The 18,308-nt window shown below is 39.0% G+C and overlaps 1 long non-coding RNA gene across 1 annotated transcript; it reads right to left on the bottom strand.

Moving 5' to 3' along the window:
* Nucleotides 1-332: 332 nt before the first annotated feature.
* On the bottom strand, nt 333-4,514 carry LOC121074257. Its single transcript, XR_005822233.1, has 2 exons — nt 3,996-4,514; nt 333-540 (listed from the first exon to the last, which is right to left on the bottom strand). It is a non-coding gene; the product is annotated as an uncharacterized LOC121074257 (long non-coding RNA).
* Between the last annotated feature and the right edge of the window lie 13,794 nt (nt 4,515-18,308).

The following is an 18,308-nucleotide window of genomic DNA, read 5'->3' as shown; positions in this document are numbered from 1 at the left end:
ATACTTTTCCTAAGCCACTGAACTATATCAATTTTCTGTAGATATACAGTATTTCTTTTTTTTTTTTTTTTTTCATAATATTATTAACACCCTGAGATTTATAGGGTCATTTGCCCAGCCTTTCAGCTGGGGGCTAGAAGCTAGTCTAGGTCTTCAGTGATTCTGGATCCTGCTTTGCTTATGGAAAGTTCTGTGATTCCATACTAGCAAATATCAGCTCAGAGAGGATTTAATGTATTTTGCAGATGAAGCTAGACACTCAGTGTAGGTAAAACTCGTTAACATTGTAACAGCTAATTTTTCACAAAGGAGAGGCAACACACATCTTTTAATATCTCCAGGTGAAGACTGGATGGGTTTATATTAAATGAAAATCATTTATGTGGATTAATACGAGAATAACTCGGTTTAAAAAATAGCTTTTAAATTTTAAAATACATCTTGGAAGTCATGTGTAGTGATCATCTTGGTCCTTAACTTGTTCTGTAAAAACATTCTAGGTAAGTTCCCTTCATGTTTGCGCTGGATTATTGGGGCACCCTGAAAACAAATATTTGATTATAATTATACCAGATACTTTCAACTGACATTTTGCAATACAAGATAAATTAAAAAAAAAATAAATCTAGCAATGAGTTAATATCTAATTGCCAGAAATTCAATGTATTCTGCATTAGGCAAAGGGATGAAACAGTTCGTTTTTTATGCATCTTCTCTCCAGATGAAAGAGATCTTAAAATAATCTAAACCATTTTACTTGGGGCAGTAAAAAGTTTTTTAGCATGAAGTTCACACTGAAAACAAAACGTGTGATCCAGTCAGATCAAAATGACAAAGTTCCACAAAATAGTGTCTCTTTGCTGTCTTCATTAGCCATAGCTATCATTGTCAGCTAAACTTTTGGACAAATATTATGCACGGCCTTTGTTTTTAAAACAAAGGATAAAAATTACTCAGTGTACAAACAATTTCGATTTCATGTTATAGGTCGAATATTATTTTGACAGATTGCTGTGTAGTATTGTGCACTCTCAGATCTCAAAAAAGTGCAAGGTCAAAAATATTGTCTCTGACCTATCATCTATTTTAATAAAAATATTGTCAAAATAAATGATAATCATATTTTGACATTTGTCCTAGGAATGTCTTCAAGGGCCTCAAAAAATATAACACATCAAAAACATCAGGCAAAAAGTCATAAAAGTAATACTTATTCAATATTTCTGTAAGGCACAGATCATACTTATGGTGGTAAGTTTGGGGATCAAGAAATAATGCAGAAAAGAAGCATCAACCCCCTGACATCCTTTGCTATGGGTTTTGGGAAGCATTCTTAAAACAAACCAACAAAAAAAAAACAAACAGCAGCATGAGATCTGAAAGAACGGAGAATTCAATGTGTTGCCAGGTTGTAACAACTCCAAGTACGGAACAGAATATCAAGCTAAGCTGAGAAAAACTGAAGGTGTGGAGAATGTGGCATCTGAAGGAATCTAGAATTGGAGAAACTGAATCCTGAGGAATGCAGACAGCTCGAGGACATATAGAGGCAATATCTTGATTTAGAACAGTTACTGAGCATGTTTCCATATATCCATATATGATGCACTTACAGGCTATTGTGAACGTTAAGAGATTTAGCGTGGTCAAAAAGCTATCTGAAAGATCAGGGAAAGTTGCAAGACCAGTACCATCCTAGCACCTTTAGTCTTGTTGTGGAATGGTGAAAGTATGATAACAGAGGTAATGATGCCTAGTGAGGATGTGCTGAGGCAAAGCCGGCTCAGTAGAGCTTGCAGTGCATTGATGGGCAGAGAAGGGAGATAAGCTCGAGTTAAAAAGGAGCTGCTGTCTGTTCTCTGCTGTAGAATGAGTTTGTCAGTTCATCTTGGGGCACCAGATGTACTTGCAGACTGTTCAGAAGCCATCAGGAAGCATTATGATGAAGCTAGTGCTGAATGCAGCCAGATGACTATAACCCATGTTAGACACATACCAGTCCAATGAAGTGATGATAGGGTACCCCCCAGGGAAGTAACGGCTAGTGGCAGATAGATCATGCAAGGCACACTGGCCAGGCTACAGTGTAGATGACTTTTTGGAACAGAAGAAAACTTACCAACGCGCTACGAATATATCTTTTTTGTCATTCATGAACTAGAGTTATGGTGTGCTATGATGGAATGTTTGAAGGGGAAAAATAATAATTCCAGGACATTTAAGAGGTGACATAAGATAGATGTTATATGTATGCATATAAAATACATGCTATGATGATGAAATGTCCCCAAGGTGGTCGTGTGTTAATAGATTTCAGCCCCAACAAGTAGAAAAAGACCTGATGAAACTTACTGAAAAGGAAGTAACAGCCAATATGGAGCCTAAATAGAAACAATACCACAAAGAAAATGAGATTAGATTCTGTACTGCTGCTGTATGAAGCCCTTTCATTTTATTTTCAGAGCTTGGTGGGTGGAGCATGTTTCTTCTTTACTTCTCAGTTCATAAAGACCTCATCTTGCTTTCACTGAAATATTTTCTGGAAAACAAGGGTGAATCCTTTGCTCAGCATGCTGACAGGAAAGAGAACTGCTTCATTTCTGCTTTTCTTCATTTCTTTACAGTTTGACTGGGGTTTGCTTGTGTCATTTCAGAATTCTAATCAGAGACATCTCAATATTTCAAAGAGTTGTGCTTAAAACCAAAATGAACAACCAAAAAAATACTTTCTAGAGTTAAAAGAAAGCTACATTTTTTTCCAATATTTGTTTTGCACATTTTCCAACAACTGAGGAAAAAATGCTAACTAACAACAAGTATTTTGGTAGAAATGCTGCTCAGGGTGCTCTTTAAAACCCAGCTTTTCTTTTGGAGAGGGACAGAAGTTGATTGGATGTTATTGAACTCTCCAAAGTAAACAGCTGTTCTGCTCATTTTTTTGTAAAAAGCATAAGATTGTTTTCTGTCTATAACTTGCAGTTTCATTGAAGAGAAGATAATTGATGATGAAAACATGCGGAGAGTGCACATTTTGATTTTAAATGCTACGTAAGTGACAAAAACTGTCAGAAGAAAACCACACTGCCTACTTTATTTAGCTGTATAAACTTTGATGGCAGGCTGGAAGTGCCTGTTATTTTCTGTCAAATAAGATATGGCAGATTTTCAAGGATCAGTTCTACAGCTTATAAGCAGTATGGAGGCTTAATCGTTTCCTTATGCTCCATTTTACAAATATACTAAACGTTAACAATCAATTACCTACCGGTGTGCCAGACTGTTCCTTAATACAGTATGTCTGCTCTGTCTTAATTTTTGCCCTGAAAATTAAGGAACTAAGTCATAACATCTTATGGCTTCTATACAGTCCCAGCTAACCATGTTGAGGCCTTTGACCACATCTTAAAGCCCCTTTGTCAAGGGATTCCTTCATAGCTGCTCAGAATAGCATATGCACCTGGGCCTGTACAGATGCCAGCGTGAGACAAGTAATGTGAAATGCCTGAAGGATGTAATAAATGTTGTATGTGATGCAAATTCTTTTGACAGAGATATCTGAGGGAGAGTGGAATTCTTGTCTAGCTATTTGAAGGATTTTGTACGGAAATGAACTACTAGGAGTGATGATGTAGGAATTGCCACATTGCATCGGGCCATTAAGCTTGATTTTTTGCCCTTGGTAATGCCTATAGTTTTATAATCTAGTTATTCAGAGAATGAGGGACTGCCTTCTATGAATGTGCCCATCTAAGGCACTCAGAGGAGAGAGACTTATTTAGGGAGGGGGGGGTAGATTCCTTGTTGATTTTTGCAAAAGCTGTAACCTCCTTCCCTGAAAGATGAGATTGTTATCCTTGAAACATACACATCAACAGAGTTGCTAGCTGGTATAACTTATTGCCTAAAAAAAAATAAAAAAAGGCAGCTGTGCAAATATTTGTGTGTGTGTGTGTGTGTGTGCGCAGTTTTTTAGCTACAGTTGGAAGAGCTTTTACCTGATCCATCTTAAATGCCATCATCTTCAATTTGTCAGATATTTTCTCTGTACATTCAATACACCAGCTGAGGAAGAACATAATTTCCTTATCACATTTCATTTTCAAATGCATCGGTTAAAACCTCTTATTGAAGTTGTTAGATTTGACTACTGTCTAGAAAGACATATGCGTTCTCCTGAGTTTGGCTGGCCTTCTCTTGAGTTTCAGCTGGGGCCCTGGCTGCTTGGCAAGGTGGATCAGACTTGTACAGACTCAAGCTGGGAGCCTGTATGCACAGAGTAAGCTCCTCTGTCTTCAGTCTGGTGAGACGTAACCAGTGTTAGGCATATTTACCTGTTTCATTTTGAACTAACCAAGTATAGTCTCAGTGTAGTACCAATTGACTGATTAGTTCCTCTGTGAATGTTCTGGCTAAATGACACGTGATCATTCCCTGTAGGTGTCAATGGAGTCTTGCAGAAATGTTTGCATGCAGTTTTATGATCCACCATGAACATTAATCACATGCAAAGTGTAGTGGCACCAATATCAAGTTCACTTTTATTGTAGAAAGCTGTACATTCTAAATGCCTTTACTTATGTTTGTTTTCTAAGTATTCATTTTCCTTCAATTTCTTACAAGGAATATTCAGGACACATAGGACCTATATTCCATTTCATCCTGATTTATGTCAAAGCATATGAGGAGCTATATGTATGAGTTAGACTATCAAAATATGGTTTGAACTTGGAATTGTCATTAAGAGCTGTTTGAAAACAGGAGCAGCTAGTGAAAATATGCAGTCATGTGCAACCTGGGGCCCACTAACAATGTTGATTAAATTCATAACTAGATTACTTCGTATTCAGGCGAGGTTGCTCAGCCAGTCACAGAAAAGAGGAAGAGACATAAATATCCACCCTGTATTTATTTTCAGCACTCAAGTCTTGTGCATTTAGCCGTCAAGGTTCAGCAGTGTGTTTATACTGAAGTTTTATTGAAATCTGTATTACTGAAAGCCTGTCCTGGAGAGAAGCTCACACCATGTTACCACAGAAATCACCCCTGGCAGAGGAAACTTAAATGCAGTTTAATTACATAAATATAGGCAGAACTCAAGGCATCTATATACTGACAGCAGGGTAGCTTAAAATAACACATTCAAAAACTATTGAGTTCTGTTAACAACTGATAACAGCACAAATGCACAACATGGCAAAACAATTATATACATTTATATCCATCCCTTCTCCATAAGGAACCAAAAATATTGTTCTTTCAAAATGTTCTACTGCAGTATATGAGACTTAACTAGACATTAGAGTGATGAGAAAAACTAATTGAGGATTTAGTAAACTAACAAACTAGTACCAGGGATTCAGTGATCAGGGAACCATTATAGATTATCTTTTCTGAAGAACTCCTTGAAAATGACATGTCCTTTCCACCTGTTTTCCTCTAAGCCGCCTCTTCTGAATATCCTATTTACCTTTTGGAAACTCCTTGTTCTTCTCTGAGTCCAGTCTCCAAGGGGAAGCTTATCTTCTCCCGTTGTTAATATGTTAAATACATTGCCTTCATCTATCTCTCTAGCCAGATGAAAGCCTCTACTTATCTAAAGGGGTCTGAGGCTGCATTAACTTGTGCTTTTTCTCCCTCTGCAGTACACTAACTGCATTCAGAAGGCGTCTACCATCAGGGAAGTCTGGGGAGTTTATTGCTTGAAGGGTCTACAGTGTGGGTCATGCTGCTAAAGGAAAGTTTTATGTGGATGTCTAGTGATTTTTACAGGCTCTGGGAGCATCCCACTTTCCAGATGTCTATTTTCCAACTTTTCCTATTAAGTGATAAGAGTTATTATCTTTCTTATTGAGGCAGAGACTCTTATCTTAAATGAAAAAAATCTAAAGAGGTGCCAACTGGTTCTCTCTCCCAGGTTTACTTACGTTCTGCATCCAGTAGAACGGGGCACTTCATTACTGCTGCGTGCTGGTTACAGTCCAGCTCACTGAGACAAGGTCTGCATTTGCAGAGCTGGTAAAAAAAGGATCACAACAGAGAAACAACAGCAGGATACAGCTGAGAGGAATGCTTGCTGTTATATGGACTTGAGGATGAGGAAGGGTAAAGGAAAGGTTAAAAAAGAGGCTAAGCATTGAATGTCTCCTGTCTGACAACGTAGTCTGAAATACAGTGCTTCACTTCCATGTTTGCGGAGATTGTTGATCCAGTCCTGAGCCTGCAGTTTCACACAGCTGGGAATGTGCTGATTTACAAACTGCAAGCACTTGTGTTGTAATTTTTTGCTCGTGTTTAATATACATGTCTTCAATTCCTTTTTCTTGATTACCAAAAATACCAAACTTTATTCACATTTCCCTCTTGGCTTGTAAGAGAAGAAGTATGTGTGTGACATGTTTTTAGTATTTAGTAGGTGTTTAGTATTTTAATACTGTATATGTTGCATAATGTATATCACTGGGATCCTCTTCATGTAGCTGTCAGCGGAAGAGGCAATTACAAAGTGAGAGCATAGAAGTCCACTTGAATCAAGGCTCTGCAATAAGATGACATATTTATAGGTACTAGAGAGAATATGTTTCATAGTAAAATGTAATTCATGATATTTATGCAGATTTGGAAAAATGCTGAACAGCTGGGCATGCAAGCTACAGGGTTGTTTGTGTGGGTACCTGCTTGTGTTTTATCTTCTGCATTAGTAGAAAGATTTCTAACCATCCATTTGCAGAGATGGGTTTCATCAGTTGGAGAACATAATAGTCTTCCCTTAGGTACTCCCATCAAATATCTGTTCAGCAGTCACCCTAAAAACAGCTCTGAAACAGTACTGCACCACTTTTATCACTTTTTTCCTCTCCACAGACATCTCACCCCTGGATTCTTAAAGTACTCAGTTTTATACCTTTCTGAGGAGTCTGGCATAGAGGAGGTTATTTTTGCTGGCTTCCACTTGTTTTGCCAGAATGCTTGACTCTTACTGACAGTCATTGTCTTCCATTCTTTCATCCCACTAGTAGGCTTTCTGCGCCTCAGGATAGTCTTTAAACCAACGAGCCTGATCTTCTGATGTGCTGATCTCCTGCCATTCCACCTGGCTTCAGCTGGCATTGTGAGTGCTCAGCACTACTGAAAATTAGCGTCCAAATGTATATAGCTGGTAGCATGTGTTCTTTGTTAGCACTGGCTCCGACCCACTTGTGCTGATTTGCTGTTTTAATAGCTTTGAACTTTCTTAGGTCACTGAGTCACAATTCATTTTCTATTGGAGTTTGTGATTGTATGGGAAAAGCTATGTCTGGTGGGAGACAAAGGGAAAGGTTATATTGGTTCTGAGTTCCTATTTGATTTACCCTTTCCTTCCCATCACTCTCTAAGTGATCTGAAAGAAAAAGGTAAACTACTATACATCAGAAGAAAAGTATTTTGCTTTAAACTCCATTTCCACAGTGTGGTGAGCTGATCACTAGGATTTGTACAGGTTTGTTACATTTGAATTCGGAGTACTAATTGGGGGTTGAAATTTTCATCCTGTGTTTCCCCTGACATAATTGTCTTAACATGTGTCCAGTCAGCCACATCACCACCGTGTATGACCTGTAATCTAAGGCTGACCAGGACACTTTCTGAATCATATTGGCTCAGCTGCGTAACTGCTTGTGTGGCATTATCAATGCCATTCTACAGTGGAGAGGCCTCGTGTATCAAGACCATCTCTGCAGTTCTCTGGTCACACAGTAGAGTTAAATAAGCTGAGAACTGTCTCTAGGTCTAAGCTGCCTGAGCCAGGTATGGAAGATTCTAAGGAAAGCTACCAGCTTGATTTGAGAAATCTCTTCTTGACCAGTTAGGACACTGAACGTCTGCCTCAAATCATACTGGTAACCAGAGGTAGCCAGCGGTGCTGGCTGCAGCTATCTGCGCTTGTTCATGGAGGCCAGATTACCTCAAAAAGTTGGAAATTTGATGCAGTGACAACTGCTGAGGGATAAAAAGAGATCCTACTGAACGCCCAGAGATAATGCTGATGAGAGCAGAAGAGCACTCAGGTATTACCATTTTACGAGGCTATTTGGAACACTGAATTCAGCACAAGGAGCAGTTTTAATCCATATAGCTTACCACAGCAGCCTTCTGTGACACACAGGAGATGTCACTGAAGTCCTGAAATTGACCCAGGACAGATGAATTTTCTGGTCTCTGAACAGACCTTTTTAATACAATACCAAATCTGTTGTCCAGCAGATTGTTTCCTTCAGAACAACCAGTACACCCAGTCACAGAATTGGCATGGTAAAAATTGTCCCTCATCTGTGCTTTTAGATAATCATTAAGTTGACATTTAAGAGCACAAATGACAAGAACATAGCAGCGCATTATTAGCCTTCCTAGGTTCTTGTCAGCAAAGGCTGCCCGTGAAGTATTCCTGCTCGCGTGTTTATCTGCCTGTCTCATCTATATTCCCTTGTAATCCAGCTCTACTGTTCTGCAGGAGTTGTTTTACTGTGCTGTATAACTGCAGTATTTCAATCACGTAGCAGAGAGGACATAAACTAATGGGATTTGATATTCTTTCAGTAAGGTGTTGCTGAAACTGGGAGAGTACAGCAAAATGGCAGTGGGCAACTGTTGGTAGCTATATAAACGAGAGGTCAGGATTACAGCACCGTAGCTGTAATGGTTGCCTCCTTAGTATACATAAATATAATTAATTCTTACAACTTTGCCCTGTGATGAAGGCAGGTTAAATGATGTTGCAAACACTGCTGAGAAAGAGAGATGGCACTGTAGTCTTCTAGCTGTGAGTAGTGCCCGTAAGGACCAACTGTGTGTGTTGAAGATGGGGGGAAAAAACAACCTTTAATTACAATCTTATCCTTTGTGTTTATCTATTTCAGCTGAGAGCAGTGCCTTCTAACTGAACCAAGATAATTTCAGAATGAAATGAAACCAGTGCGGACTCAAGTGAATACATAAAAGGTGGGTTGGGGTTCCTACACCATAGAAACATATTGGAAAAAAAATGCTCTGTTTCTGCCCTCTGTTAATCTCCCCAAACATCCTTTATCTGTATCAGAAGAGCTTTCTGTTGTAGTATTGTGTGGACTGTGATTATCTATTGAAAGAAAAATCTACAGAACACTAAAGTTGGAATCTAAAATCAATGCATCAAGTGTATTGCTCTGACTATTTCTTGTCCTCCATGATGGTTTGTGCTGGCAATGATAATAAAAATTTGGCTTTTCCAAACCAATTAATGTCATCATTGTGCTATAAAAACAATTAATTAAGCTTCCCCAGAAAAAACACATCTGTGTCTTTTGCCTCCTACATCTTTCCCTTTTGCAATCAAAGTATTCAGCCCTGCAGACCTGGGAAACAGTTTGCATGAAAGATGTGAGAAATTCTCTTATGTGAAAGGTACAACAGGTAGGAAGGGCGAAAAAATTCTTCAGTAATTTCCCACTCATATTTTCACTATCTAATGGACCAAAATAAGCTAAGGTGGGGGTTAGTTTGGTGTATGGCTCACTCCACAGCATTTTCCTCTGGGTGGCTTTGTGATTAAGAGCAGTATTCAGGACTACAAATACAGACCCAGTTGTGCCAGCTCTGACCAGTACCTGTCCCTTCCTGCCTGTGGCAGGAACTGCTTAGGGTTGTTTTATCTGTCCTCACTGTCTCATTTATTAGGGACATTTCTTCCTTTGTGGCTGAAGTCCCTCAGAAATCCTGTTATCTTTCTAGAGTGGCATGTAAGGGAGTGAGTTGGCCTTGCTATGTACAACAAAGTTTTCTTTGTTAAACTGGGGCAATTTCTGGGCTTGAATTTGAATTTGGAGTTCCTCACAGTATCTGTAGGAAAGTGGTAAGCTAGTGGCATTGTCAATAAAGTTTGGTTACCTAGATTAGATTCCAGTTGTCCATCTTGGTTTTCTAGCATCTACTTTAAAATTAAATTTAAGGTGAAATGAGATACTGAGTAGAGCCCCAGCAGTCACTGCAGTAAATGGGGATGGATCTTTTTTATGCAAGTCTAACATGATGGAAAGAAGAAACCAAGTACCTAGAGCAAGAGCCAGGGAAGGAAGAGGTCCTTCATTTGCGGAAGTGACACAAGTGAGCCCTTTGTGCCCCAATTCTCAGATTAACTCTAAGCAGAACTGGGAAGATGATAGCTTACACAGAATTAAGACACAGTGCCATAAAGATAGTTAGGTGTCTGAATCTGGTTGTAGTAACTGAGTTATATGCCTAAATACCTTTGAAAACCTGTTCCTTGAGAAGCTTAAATGTGTACAGGTGTTGTAGAATTGTAAACCTTCCATAGTTACTAAAGAAGTAAATGGGTAGAAGGTGCCAAACATTGGCTTTGGCAAGACAGCTGCAGAACAGAAGCTCTGGCCAAGCCAGTCACAGCTGCCTTCTGAGTATCTATCAAAGATGGGTAGGGTTTCTTTACTGCTTGATGAGCTCGTTGACTACCATGGCCAATGTTGCTTTAGCCCAGGTGAGAGAACTGCTTTTTAAATGGAATAGCTTTTCATTCAGGGCTTGCATTAAGAAGAGAGTTGAGAGCTTGTAAATCAGGGGGAAGTGTGGATGATGTACTATGTGCTTATCAAGGTTAGTCGATAAATGGAGCTGTATGGATGGGCTGTTATTAGTAGTGGTTCTGTTCTGAAAACAGTGTGTGTAGTGCTGACTTTTTAATGCTGCCACATTTCAGAGTGTCCTTGCTTGAATGAACTTTGCTCTCTATAAAGCAGGCGTAACTCTTTATGATACCTCACTTCAGGATAGTGAATGCATGCTGTGTTTACTTCTTTTTTCGGAACTACTTTGTTCTTCGTTCCAGGTATAAATCATTTATTCATTTTAAATTAGTCAACTAATGTGGACTTTGAAGTGTTACGAGGATTAGTTTAAACGTTTGTGTAGCGCATGCTTTAAAGATGAATATAAGGTGCTGTATAAGTGTTAAGATTCAAACATGGGCTGGGCAGAAAGTGCTGCTGACTGAATTTTCAGAGGCAATATGTTAGATAACACTGAGTCTGTTATGTAAAGGTAAAATGAAGGCCATGGAAAACTTTCCCAAAGCATGAACGATTGAGAAAACTTGTGAATGACTTTGCAGAAAATAATATGCCTTTGGTTTATAAATACTCAAAAACACTTAGGGGTTGATATAGACTAGTAAACTTTGAGAATACTTAAGGTTTTGTGATGTGATGGAAACAGCATTTGAAGCACATCATTTAGCCTGGGACTGTTTCTTGTATTACTGTTGATACCAGGAATAATTCACATTTAATCTTTATTATTGCTTTTAATTTTGAACAATGTGTGCAAAACAATAGAAGAAACAAACAAAACCTTTATGTGCGTTGCAACACAAAAGACAAGCAAATAGAGATGGTTAGGCCTTAAATGGAACGTTATATTTTTTTTCCTTTAAATAAATACTGTTCTGTAGAACTCTATTGCCCAGTTATGAATGGGTTAAGGTGTTCTGCTAAACACATTGCCAAGGATCCAGAAAAACATCACAGTTTAATTCAAGTATTCTTCGGAAAGGAATGCATGTATGTAGATTCTGGTGTTGGGTTCTATGCAGCAGATATAAAAGCTATGCTGCAAATTTCCCTTCACTAATAAATAATTCTAATAGAAACTTAGTATAGGTGCATAAGGCTTGACGTGTTTCTAGTTTTTCTCTTTAAACAATGACTGTTTGCAAGCCTGCCTGGAGAGCAGTATTAATTACTCTTTCGGAAAAGGGGCAATAAACATTTAAAACTTTTTTCTTCCATTTGCTTTGTACAGAGATGCATTTCAGAAGCTTAGAAACTTTGTGTGAAATTCTGTCTTCTAGATTGAAGGCTTTTTTTTTATCCCCAAGTACTAAGAATACTTCAGGTTAAACTGAAATGAGGTTATTTGTGTTCACCAAGCAAACTGCAAAATCAATTATTTGTGTGGCTCTGGTGTTAATGTGTATCATCTGCTCTTGTATTCTCAGGAAGACAGTACTCCTTCTCTGAGGTGCCAGCACTCTTTCAAATAGCTAAAGTGACAGCTTATATCAATTTGTTTCTGTGATTTACTATTTCAGCATAAAAACAGAAGCAAATCTATTTTTTTTATCTGTTTCAGCAAAAAGCTTTGCTTCACATAGCTGTATTTTACTACCCTTCATCTGACATAGGATAATCCTTGTAACACGTTCTGAGGAGGCTGCTGTAAAGATTTTTTAAAAGAAAGGAAAAATATGTCCTCAAAGGGACTGGCACTTCTGAAGAGAATGAAAGGCCAATGAATAGTTGGTTAGGATTTCTGCCTCCTTTTTGGTCTACCTTTCCTGAGAGATTTTACAAACTCATTTTGTTAGAATATAGTTATCAGCACTGCGAAACACAGAATACCCGTAGCTTGTTAAAAATGTGGTGGTGTAGTGCAAAAGTTGTCAATAACAAGGCATAGTTTCCATTTTGCAAGACTTCTTAAATCATGAAATGGAGTGAAAACTTAAATTTTTGATTCAATGCAGGCCTAGGCATGATTTAAACACTAATTTGGCTGATTAGCCAGGGAAACAGATGTATCACGTGAGAGCATGCTGGATGCAGGGAACTTGTAACTGAGAAAAGAATATTGCTGCATGAAAACATCTAGAGATGGCCAACGCTGTGCAGAAAGCATTATATTTGCCAACAAAGCCAGGTATCAAAATAAGAACTACATATAGCATGTATGTATTTGTAGGCTAATCTCTGATTTTTATGATATGATGGATATTTTTGGATCTGTAGAGATCAGGGGCTTGGACTCCCCCTTAGTTTTGCTGTAAGGTTCCGGTTTGAAGTTGCCAGTAGAAACAAATGATCTAGCGTGCTGTGCTCTGCATCTGGCAGGGAGGTGTACCCTTTATGAGGCTTTGGCGAGGGGCATCTGCAAAAGGTGGTCAGTGTTAGAAGTCCATTTTGTATACTGCCAAGCAGCTCATTCAGGAACTGATTGAAACAGGCTGCTCCATGGCCTGAAGCAATGACAGGAGAGCACTGTTGTGGGGGAACAGTGCAATTATTTGTTTTTCCAGGGTCTTGCCTGCGTTGATAGCCTTAGTATTTGAGTGTTTCCAAAACATTAAGTGACTTGTATGCAGCACACATTGCTTTGCCAGCTGGAGCCAACAATAAAAGCTTCTACTGGAAACGCTTGGAGGAGAAGAGCGCTGTCCAGGCTTTCCTGATGCACGTGGGTGAGCTTTACGCGCATGTGAAATGTGAAGGGGAGCAGAGTGGGAGGCACTGATCTCTTGTTTCTGCTGACCAGTGATAGGACTCGAGGAAATGGCATAAAGCTTTGCCAGGCGACTGTCAGGCTAGGTGTTAGGAAAAGGCTCTTCCACGGAAGGGTGGTCGGGCACTGGAACAGGCTCCCTGGGGAAGTGGTCATGGCATCGAGCCTGCCACAGTTCAAGAAGTGTTTGATCAGCACTCTCAGACATATGGTCTGGTTTTTGGGTGGTCCTGTGCAGAGCCAGGAGTTGGACTTCATCCTTGTGGATCCCTTCCAACTCAGGATAGTACATGATTCTGTTTTATCTTAGCTTTTCCGTGTAAAGCACGTTATCTTTAAAGTTTGTAGAAATATGTAACCACCTTAATATTGCACAAAGCAGCATAATAGATTTGAAGAGGGACTGAATTTTGATTTCTTCTGTTCATTTGCTTATTCCAATGCAATTCATTTCTCTTTACTTTCCAGCAGTGTTTTGCATGATGATCAGTGAACATCACTGCCACTAAATTGCTGCATGAGCTTTATCTATCTGTACTCCTGTTAACGTTTAGGTGATGTTGAACTAGTTATCCCAGTATTTAGCCATATGAGTTTGTAGACTCACTTATGCAAATATTTATGCCCTGGTACATGTCAAACAAATAATGTGTTAAGGTTTGTATAGTGAAGATCCTTGGAAGGTAAATATGTTACAGAAGAGATGTTGTTTAATGGCAAGACTGAGAAAGTAGTTAGGATGATTTATTGTGAAATCCTAAGCTGCCTGGGGAAAAGGAAACTGATAAATAGTGACACCTAGGAGCCAGCATTGCTTTGGTTTGAAACTGAGAGACTTTAATACTAAAGAGAACGCTGCTAAGCTATGGGTGTACACCCATGTGGAATACAATGCAGCTGTTTGTAATCCTGGATATGAAGTACTCTATAAATTGCTTTAGCGATGAATGGCCTTAAGTCAAAAAAGAAAGTATGAAGGTAAATGTCAAATTAAGCTGGCAATATCTTGTATAGACTAGCATTGGAACAGGCTGCCCAGGTCAGTGGTGGAGTCCCCATCACTTGATTAGAGGAATATAAGTTCTATAAAGGTGGAGGCAGACATCCTTCCAAAGAAAAAACCTCTTAGGGAAGGGTGTGATAGAATTTGAGTGGTAAATTGAGGGGAGAAAGAATTCTGGAAGTAATTCAATAATTAGATATATAAGCATATGTTACTATTTATTCTTTTCCTGTAGGGAGTATGCTGTAAACAGTTATCCAGCATGGCTCACAAAGGTGTGTTTTTCTTTTTTCTTGTTGGCTCTCTACTTCTTCCTCCCTGGATTGCAAGGGTCACTTGTGCTGGATGGGAACTGAGAGTTTCAGAGCAATTGCCTGGAGGTTGTCTTTGGCAAGTGATGATAAGACACAGCTCACAAATCTAAAAACACTCATCAAAGTCTGTTTCCGATCTGTTCCTTGAAAGGGCAGGAATCATCTACTAATTTCAAGTTTCCCTTAGCAGAGTGTGTGAAGGAAGTCAGCAGGGGAAACAGACACAGAATTCCTCTCAAAGCTTTCTGGGGAAGATGACAAAAAGGTAATTTCTAAGAACAACAATTCCAGGGAAGTAATGAACTGTTTTCCAAGGGGTTATCTATGCGTACATTATGACCTGCTGTCATGCCATGAATGAGGGTGATAGTGGGGACAGGGCTCTGGGTCCATGTTTGATGTGTTACTGATACTTGCTCTGTGACATCTGGTAGCTGTCTGTGCTGTATTTTATCTCCTCTTGAGACTGATTTCTAAGTAAGACAAGACAAACCTGGGTGCTATATAGTTATATATAAACCTAGCTATATACCATAACCCGGTCTGTACTGTTAAACTCTTTGTAATTCTTTTTAAATGGGTTGGGCCACAGGTAATGTAGGAATGCACATGCAATGTCCGATTTAATTATCGTCATTCTCTAGTTTTGTGTAATGGTTTCTAAATATGTTATATATAACGTTTGGATAAATCAGGCTGAGTTCTCATCTGTGTGTTTGGAATGCTGCATTTGAGACTAGGTTGGAAAGGAGAGCAGCAAGTTTACGAAGGGCAAGTTAGAAAGCTCTGACTCAGAAAAGTAATTCAATCTTCTCACCTGGGGAGCCTCGGTTAAGTACCAGCTATGAATTGCACTGTTGTCATTCTGAACGGTATTTAAATTTGCAGTGAGCTGTTATACCCAACCAAATACCATGAAGGAGAAGAGAGGTCAGTGTATTTGCATGGGTGCCTCTTAAATTTGTTCGCTTTAGAACTGTAGTTTCTCCAAATACTGCCACATGCATGCTCCTAAGAAAAAGTCTTTAGTGGGGATTGGAGGGTACGATGCTAACAAGCTTATTCTCTAATGTTATTTTATGTTTCATTGCACTTTGCTGAATTTTTGACAAAATGTACTACTTTTTCCATGGCAGTGGTTTGCCTTTGAGTCCAAAGGAGGAATTTCTGTAGTTACTGGCTACATGAATTTGGGTTAGAGGACTCTGTCTAAAAGCACAGCACAACCAAGTCACAGTCTTCCTTGGAAATCATTAATTTGTTTCATTAATTGTTTAATTGTAAGTATTGTTTTCATGCTCTGCTATTGGTAGAGTGCTAGCTGACTACACATTCTGTGATACTTTTAGTGAGGTCTCTTCTCTCATGCTTTCCAATGCAAAATCTGTTTAGTATTTTACTTAATCAGCTACCTAAGCCATGAAAGTCTGTCAGATATACTGTAAAATGATTTTGAAAGCCAATGTGATGAAAAAGACATGTCAGAAAATAAGCTAATAATGTACTAAGTGTTTTTAAACATACCGATGCACATGAATGCATGCACACATGTACCCACACTGGTGGTTAACTGTTGTAAGTCATTTATAAGTAAGCTTATAAGTAAACTCTTTTGGAACGTGCTCCAGTTCTCGATTTCACTGTCCGTATAGCAATATCTGATGTGAAATTTGCCAATTCATGGTGGAGAAATGAACCCTTCCAGCTTGTCAATACATGCATATTTAGAATTACACAATCATAAATGGCAAATTTCAAGACCTTTCTCATTAAGAAAAGGGAACAGAAGGCTTATAATATCTTTTTTCCCCTTAGTTCTCTTATTGTCTGCAGAACAACACTGGTCATGGTGTTGTGTAAACGCAGGTGTTGGGCTTACAGAGCAATGTTTAATGTATCTGCCACGTACTGTGTTGCACCACGTAGCCATAGGAACCTGTTCAGTCTATGGTCAGGAGTCTCTACACTGTGCCTCCAAGTAGTGCAAAAACCTATTACAGTGCCATTTTTTGTTTTCCAGTTATTTTTCTGGTCCTTTTCAGCTGACAGATAGTATTTTAACTGTGAGCATTATGGCTTGTTTCTCGTTTTCTTGAAATTTATACACCAGAACTTTCTTCTGTGTGATGTTGAGTCTTTGCAGATGAACATCTTGGTTGTATTGCTGTGATCCTACTGTTAGCTTAATAGTAAAATGTGCTCTGCTTATTTTCAAAAGCAAACACGGAGATACCAATATTATCTGACAGCGTTGGCTGATATTCTCAGTTCTAGTAGATTTAAGTGAAATTTAGGCCAGCATAATTTTTCTTTGTAATTTGCATTGTTCCTGTGGTTTAACTATCATGCTAGCATTTATCTCGGATGGGTGACTGCTTCCTTCTCTTGCATAATGCTGATAGTCTTTGTAGTTATTATATCATATTCCCTGACATCTTCATGCCTATTTTACATCCAATTTTCTATCTGTCTACGAAGGTCATATCTTGGCCCTTATCTGTGCATTAAATATATTTTGCTGGCTTGCACTGTGCATTTCTCTTACATACAGAATGCCGCCTATTGAATTATTGTGAAACTCCTTTATACATCCTTCCTATCTGTCACTCAGATGTCCCTGTACTCAGGACATTTTCCATTATTGTGGTTCTCTCCACAACTCCCATGAGTACTACTTTGCATGTAGGTTTACCTCCTCCACTTTGTATTTGCTCTTCTTCATTGCATTTTGCTCTGCTGTATTTTTGTCTTCATTTTTTTTTACAGTTTGTCATATTTGGTGAGTTAAATATCTGCTCTATTTATGCTATTTATTTGGAATGTGAGCTTTAAGCTTTGCATATTTCTTGATTAAACTTTTGTGGTCACTCTAAGGATTCATGACATCTTAAGCAAACCTAGACAGTCACTGCCCTGTCCTCACAGCCTTTACTCTGTGTTCTACCTTCCCCTTACACATGCACACGTGCACTTTTTCCCTCACTAGGCATATTGTTCATGCAACTAGGTGCAAGCTCCTGGGGTTGATTTAGTGGAAATTTAATCCAGCAGAACAAAGTATTTGAGATTAGCTCAAGCTGTAGCAGAGTTGCAGTTTGACTGTCCCTATATGAAGAGGTAATGAAGTTGGTTCATCTTGTATGCATGGGTAGGCAGTTCTGTGCAGTTTGCCACTGTACTGTCTCTGTGAATGGAGAGAGCTATTTCCTGTAAATACAATTTTGGATTGAAAGCAAATTTTTTTGCCCTAAGATGGATTGTTCTGCTGTCCAGTTCAAGTGTGCTGAACATGAAATGTGGTGCAACTGCTCTTTCTTGCATCTTCTCTGTCTGTAGTTCTGTGCCCTTTACATGGACCTCTAAGGGCTTTCTAGCATCTCTTTGGTGTTCCCAGGCCTGGATCAGAACTCTAATCGATACCTACTGCTCTCTGTGTGAAGTGGCAGCTCCTCAGGGGTCATCTCATCCCAGGGTGTGCTTAGACCCCAGAGCAGGCCACGACTAGTTTAATGATGTTGCAGATGAAAAGGATGAGCAGCGTGGTGTTTCTCTTTCACCATTTGTCTTTGCAGTTCTTGGTGTAATGACAAGTAGGGATGACTTGGATCAATAGGAGGCTTTCCCTGGTGCTTTTTACTTTTTAAAAATTTCCTTTGTGTTTTTTTAAAGTAAATGGTTTGGTTTGTAAC

This window comes from Cygnus olor, chromosome 8 (genome assembly GCF_009769625.2).
Source record: "Cygnus olor isolate bCygOlo1 chromosome 8, bCygOlo1.pri.v2, whole genome shotgun sequence".
Lineage (NCBI taxonomy): Eukaryota > Metazoa > Chordata > Aves > Anseriformes > Anatidae > Cygnus > Cygnus olor.
Note: the sequence above shows the minus strand (reverse complement) of the source record. Positions and strands in the feature narration are given on the sequence as shown.